This window comes from Trichosurus vulpecula, chromosome 2, assembly GCF_011100635.1.
Source record: "Trichosurus vulpecula isolate mTriVul1 chromosome 2, mTriVul1.pri, whole genome shotgun sequence".
Taxonomy (NCBI): Eukaryota; Metazoa; Chordata; class Mammalia; order Diprotodontia; family Phalangeridae; genus Trichosurus; species Trichosurus vulpecula.
This window is the reverse complement of record NC_050574.1, coordinates 40850478-40857333: the sequence shown is the minus strand read 5'-3', so window position 1 is coordinate 40857333 and position 6856 is coordinate 40850478. Positions and strand designations below refer to the sequence as shown.

At 41.7% G+C, this 6856-nt stretch overlaps 1 pseudogene; it reads left to right on the top strand.

Moving 5' to 3' along the window:
* The first annotated feature begins 2426 nt into the window (after positions 1–2426).
* On the top strand, positions 2427–2915 carry LOC118836043 (annotated as a pseudogene).
* Positions 2916–6856: the final 3941 nt, after the last annotated feature.

Sequence of the window (6856 nt, the reverse complement as noted above, 5' to 3'; positions counted from 1 at the left end):
TACATATCAGTCTAAACTCTCAGACACTCTGTAGGAGTGGCCTAGCTCCTCTTCTTCCCACTTGGCTTCAGAAAATAATCCTCAGATAAGCTTAATGGTTCCAACATAATTCCAACCAGGGATATCCAATGTCTCACAAACTTGGTCACTCAGGAATCCCTAGTGGAGTAACTCTATAAGATCTGTCTTGGGGCACATTTCATTCAAAACTTGTCAGTTACTTGATTGATAGCACAGATCAGGTGCTTATCAACTTCATAGATATAAAAAAACTGGGCAGAATCACTGATGAATTGGATACAATCATGTTTCAGAAATAAAAGTTATTCCTTTTTCAATTTAATATTTTATTTTTTCAATTACATGTAAAAACAATTTTTACATTTGTTTTTAAAATTTTGAGTTCAAAAATTTCCCTCCTCTTTCCTTTCTTCTCTCCTTAAAAGACGAGCAATTTGATATAGGTTATACATGTACAATTCTGCAAAACACATTTGCACATTAGTCATGTTGTGAATGAAAACAGGCCAAAACGACAGGAAAAATAAAGTTCAAAAAAAGTGTGCTTCAATGTGCATTCAGACTCCATCAGTTCTTTCTCTGGAGGCGGACAGCATTTTTCATCATGAGTCCTTTGGAATTGTCTTGGATCATTGTATTTCTGAGAATAGTTACATGATCCACAATTCGTCATCATGCAATATTGCTGTTACTGTGTACGGTGTTTCCAGGTTCTGCTCACTTCACTCTGCATCAGTTCATATATGTCTTTTCAGGTTTTCCTGAAAGCATCCTTCTCATCATTTCTTATAGCACAAAAGTATCCCATCACAAATCATATACCACAACTTGTTCAGCCATTCCCCCAATGGATGGGCATCCCCTCAACTTCCAATTCTTTGCCAACATAAAAAGAGCTCCTATTAATATCTTTGTACGTATAAGTCCTTTTCCCTTTTTTACTTCTTTGGGTTACACACCTATTAGTGGTATTACTGGGTCAAAGGCAATACATATGCCCTTTGGGCATAGTTCCAAATTGCTCTCCAGAATGGTTGGATCAGTTCACAACTCCAACAACAGAGCATTAGTGTCCCAATTTTCCCACATCCCCTCCAACATTTATCATTTTTCTTTTCTGTCATATTAATCAATCTGATAAGTGCAAGGCAGTACCTCATAGTTGTTTTAATTTGTCTTTCTTTAATCAATAGTGATTTAGAACATTTTTAAATGACTATAGATGGCTTTGATTTCTTCATCTGAAAACTACCTGTTCATATCCATTGACCATTTACCAAATGGGGAATGAGTTGTATTCTTATAAATTTGACCCAGTTTCCTGTAAATTTGATAGAAGGGGTCTTTGTCAGAGATGTGCTGTAACAATTTTTCCCAGTTTTCTGCTTTTCTTCTAATCTTGGCTGTGTTGGTTTTGTTGGTGTAAGAACTTTTTAATTTGATGTAATCAAAACTACCCATTTTACATCTTATAGTACTTTCTATCCCTTGTTTGGTCATAAATTCTTCCCTTATCTATAGATCTGACAGGTAAACTATTCCATGCTCCCTTAATTTGCTTATGATAACATTCTTTATGTTTAAATCATGCAATACACTCTGCTATTCATTTCCATTTTGTAGAGTTCATGCATTCACAGTTATAATTATTAACTGTGTATTTCCTTCTATCCTATTTTCCCCTTGTTCATTCTTCCTTCTAGCTCCTTTCACCCTGTCCCTCCTCAAAAGTGTTTTGCTTCTGACCAACACCTCTCCTAATTCAGCCTCCCTTATAATAATCCCACCTTTTTCTTCTCCCCTTCCCTTCCTATTTCTCTGTAGGATAATGTAGACTTCTATACTGAACTGAGTGTGCATGTTTGAGCCAATTCCAATGACAGTAAGGTTAAAATGTTGCCCACCCCCCCAACTTCCCATCTACTGTAAAAGCTCTTTCATGCCTCTTTTATGTGAGATAATTTACCCCCATTTTACCTCTCCCTTTTTCCCAGTGCAATCCTCTATCTCATCCCTTAATATTATTTTTTGAATATCATCCTACTATAGTCAATTCGCACCCATGCCTTCTGTCTATGTATATTTCTTCTAACTGTCCTAGTAATTGGAAAGTGCCTAGCAGTTGCAAGCATCATCTTCCCATGTAGGAGTGCAGTTTAACCTTGTGGAATATCTTTTCATTTCTCTTTTCTGTTTAACTCGAGAAGATGAGTCTTCCTGATTCCCAGCTCAGTGCTTTATCCACTTCACCACCTAGCCGCCCCAGACAGCATCTTTACTATTTCACAATCAATTTAACAATGTAGTGGATATAAGATTACATTGTGCTTATTGTTTCTTAATTGTGAAAAAATGCCTTTCTAGCCTGGGCTCCATCTAGAGCAGCACCCGCTGCTGCCGCCGAGATGTTGGTGCCCAAGAAGAACCGAATTGCCATCTATGAACTCCTTTTTAAGGAGGGAGTGATGGTAGCCAAGAAGGATGTCCACGTGCCAAAGCACCCCGAGCTGGCAGACAAGAACATTCCCAATCTCCATGTCATGAAAGCCATGCAGTCTCTAAAGTCTCGTGGCTATGTTAAGGAGAAGTTTGCATGGAGGCATTTCTACTGGTACCTCACCAATGAGGACATTCAGTACCTCCGGGATTACCTTCACCTACCCCCTGAGATTGTGCCTGCCACACTCCGAAGAAGTCATCCCGAAACAGGAAGGCCAAGGCCCAAAGGTCTGGAGGGCGAGTGACCTGCCCGGCTTACTCGGGGTGAAGCTGACAGAGACACATACAGATGAAGTGTTCCTCCCCCTGGTGCTGACAAGAAGGCTGAGGCTGGGGCTGGGTCACCAACAGAATTCCAATTTAGAGATGGTCATGGACGTGGTCAACCACCTTAATAGAAACTGTAGAGATATGTTTCATATTGAATAAAATTTGGAAAAAAAAAAACAAAAAAAAATTGTGAAAAAAAATTTGACTTACACAAACAAAAGGCCTCCTTCCAGGCGCTTTTATTGCAAAGTGTCTGCCTTTCAAATACCCAAATCATTCAAAACTCCTTGGAAGAGTTAACAATAGAAATACTCTGCTGACCCTACTGATAAAAAATGTCAGATGAGGTATAAAATTGGGAGATGTATGGGGCCAAAAGTATCACCATTGTGGCGGAGGGGATCCAGCACATGGACTTGAAGATTTTTAAGGACAGCAACTGTTTTGCACAATGCTTGGCACACAATAGGTATTTAACAAAAGTTTTTTGACTGTTTGACTATGGTGGTGAGGTCCTCCAGATGTTTACAGATGTTGTAAAACATCAATCATTTTCTGGCTGGCAGGTCAGATTGCTAAAAATTTATTAAACAGGTGGGAGCTGGCCTTTATTTTCAGAGGATATCTCAAAATAGTTTCAGAGTAAGGGCAAGTGAGTTTCCATCAGCAGTAACAAGATGGTGCGGTGAAAACCTCTCTGCACACAGAGAATTGAAACAGCTTGTCATTGTTAAGGAAGGGGAGAAAAACAGGCTTATTGTGATTTTGCCTCCAAGTTTATAAAGATGGAAGAATGTATGCCGAGCTTGGTTCTCCAATCTCCCACCTTTTGTCCTGTAAAAGGCAAAGGATGCCCTGTGATATGACAAAGAAGCCAAGCTGATCCTCTCAGAAGGATTTCTGGACCAAGACCATCTGCCAGGATTTCTCTCCTCACTCTAAGAAGTCCATGAAGAATGAGCTTCCCTCTTCTGAAGATGGGGTGATCCAGAACCAAGAGTCCCAATAAAGGAACCACCCTTTAGGCCTTTATTGAAGTCTAATGGAGGAGTATAATTTTGTAGATCTGCTCAATGTTATTCTCAATGAGAACAGATGAGGACACATGGGCAGCCATCAGAGGTATCTGTGAGCTAATGACTCCTCCATGATCTGCTCTAGGTTCTGAAGACTGACTGTCTAGGACTGTTGGGTCATCATTCAAGGCTTTGAAGATGGCTAGTTAAAAGGAGAGCAACTAGAGGAGGAAATAGAGTTGCATGATGGGTAGAATTGATGAGAAGGATTAGGAAAGGCTACTTTTTGGGTCACAACACAAATTAGCTGTTCCCCAGAGCAAAGCAGTTAGAAACACAAGGGATATTAGATAGGCTGAAGGGAAATATGGTCCTTGCCTCTTGTCCTGTAAACATGAACAGTGGCCAGTCTCCTCACTCCAGGGTATAACAGCCCATCCCTTAGTTTGTGTCCCTAGATGGGTCTTGCATCCTCACACAGTCCTTCATGCTTTTGTAGAGATCTTCATTCAGTGTCACATGACCAGCCTTAATGGGAGAGCCCAGTGGCCACTATTAGCAGGCTAGAATTCAAACCCTGAATACCAGATTGTAAAGTGTGGGATAGTAGTAGGTACATTGGTCTTTAGATAGAGCCATTTCTACTGGAGACCAATAAGGTTTTTCATTGATAGACCCCTATAAGGACCTGGTCTTCTGGCTTGTGTTGGCAACATACGCCATGGGACTATCTGGAAAAGTGGCCTGGGGTGGAATAAGAAGGCTAAACATAGTAAATAAATAAATAGTTTAAAAAAACATAAAACTCATGCCCACTGTGGGGAGAGGGCAGCTTTTCACAGCAGAGACTTGTAGAAACATACCAACTGTAGGAAATGTGATTTATCCTCAGTAGAAATAGAGGCCAGATAGCCACCCACCCCACTTCCTGTTATAAGCTTAGACACTCTAGACCAGAAGTGTTCAATATATGGAGCCATGTGCTGCCAACAACACACCCCAGTATGACCCAAGCTAGATTAAAATGTAATTGGGAAGTACTTAACAAAATAAAACAAAATACAATAAAACATAGATAATGTTAGTATGTGGTTTTCTAGTCAATATGTGGCTTGTAGGGATCCTTATGTACAATTTAGTGGTCCCTTTTTGTATTTGAGTTTGACACCACTGGCCTAGACAACATCACAACCTCATTCATTCAATCTGGTTACTTACTGTCCTTCCTTCTCGAAGAAGACCAAAATGATATCACTACACTAGAATCAAGTTATGGTGCATCCAACTGTGGCTGATCAGACCAATACGAGCTTAGAATGTTCTACCACAGGTCAGGCACAAATAGTCTATGCGAACATTTGGAGTGGATTCTCTAAATTTCATTCATTCAGTGACTAATTGAATCTTCCTGGGGGCAGTGTGCATGCCACTGGGGGAAATAGAACTTTCATCTGAGATTACAGGCTGGTGAAGGGATCAGACACAAAGGCTTGTCTATACTACACAAATTATATGGTGAATGAATCAAAATCATATGGCTAATGATGCAAAAGTGTCATGTGAGGCATGAGGGCAAAGGATTTCACTGATAAGGGTACATGGAAGGGCCAGAGAAAACTTCTTGGAGATGGTGACATGAGAGTTGAGGATGGACAAGGATTCAAGAGGCAAAGAGAGAGAGAGAGAGAAGACATCATCTGCATAGGGCATGGTCTACCCAAACAAGGTAGAGCTGTCTATTCCAGAGGCTATTTGGGTGGCACAGAAAGTATGGGGAAGGGAAAGTATGAGACTGGACTAGAAAGGCAGGATGGTGCCAAATTGTGGAGGACCTCGAATGCCAAGATCAGGACTCTATACTTTACTCTGTAGACAATGGGAACCACAGAAGATCTTTGAGGGTCAGAATGATGTGTTACGAAGATGACTTGGTCAGGGTAAGAAGGATGCATTGGAGAGTTAAGGGATCAGGGACAAGAAGAAAATCAGGCAGAAGACAATTATCATAGCCTAGGAAAAAGACAGAAGCCCAAGTAAGGGGATTTAGAGTAGGACCCAGCTGTGTACTCCCCAGAGCATTGAAAGCCACATGAAACAGGGCCAACACAGAGGGCCAGCACAAAGGGTCTGTGTAGGAGGTCTAAGGCCACCAACATCCCACTGGGCAATGTCCAGACCACAGCAGAGGGTGGAAGCAACTTTTGAATGGAGATTGTACAAGAAAACAGAGCCTGGCCAAGGTCAGAACCTCACAGGAGATGACCAGGAACCTGAGACAGAAGCCAGGGATGGGAGGTAGTGAAGGAGCTATCATACCAGCCATTCCATTATGATCACCAGCAGCTGAGGCCTCCAGTCTACAGAGGGGTTAGGGCAAAATGGACCCAACCCATCTAAGAGTGCCAGGGGGAACTAGCCCCAGCACTAATGCACTCAGGGTTCTTTTCTCTTCTCTCTCCATCAGCCATCATTGGCACTGCAGTCGGTAGGACTGGTAATGGCCTCATCTATTTCCTCTTCATTAGAAAGATATCCTTTAGCATCTTTCTCTTCCCCTTAGTCTGTCTCAAGAAATGGGGCAGAGAAACTAGAACTGATCACAATCTACATCCACTCCTGGTCCTGGTTTTACTTCCTTCTCAAACTCCAGTTCTTGCCACAAGTTCTGCCTTGGGTGTTCTTTTCCTTTTCATCCACTTATTTTCTCTTAAAAATAGTTGTCTCACTTCCTCCATTAAGTTCAGACAAGACATAGCTGTTTTCCCAGTCTCTCCAATACAGAAGGTAATGGAAGGCAAATCAATGAGAAAGGGAGAAGCAACAAGAAGAGTGCAGAGATTATGGGTGGGGAACCCAGGGAGAAAGGGCAGAGCCTATCTCTGGGATATACCTGAGAAGAATGGAAATCTGGAAGGGGAAAGCAAGACCTGGAAGGCAGGAGAAGAGTTGTGGGTTGCGGGAAAGGACCCACAGAAATGAAAGAAGGAAGGGCCAAGACAGGTTCCCTGGAGGATGTAGCACCTGAGTTTGGGTAGAATGGAGGAGTGAAG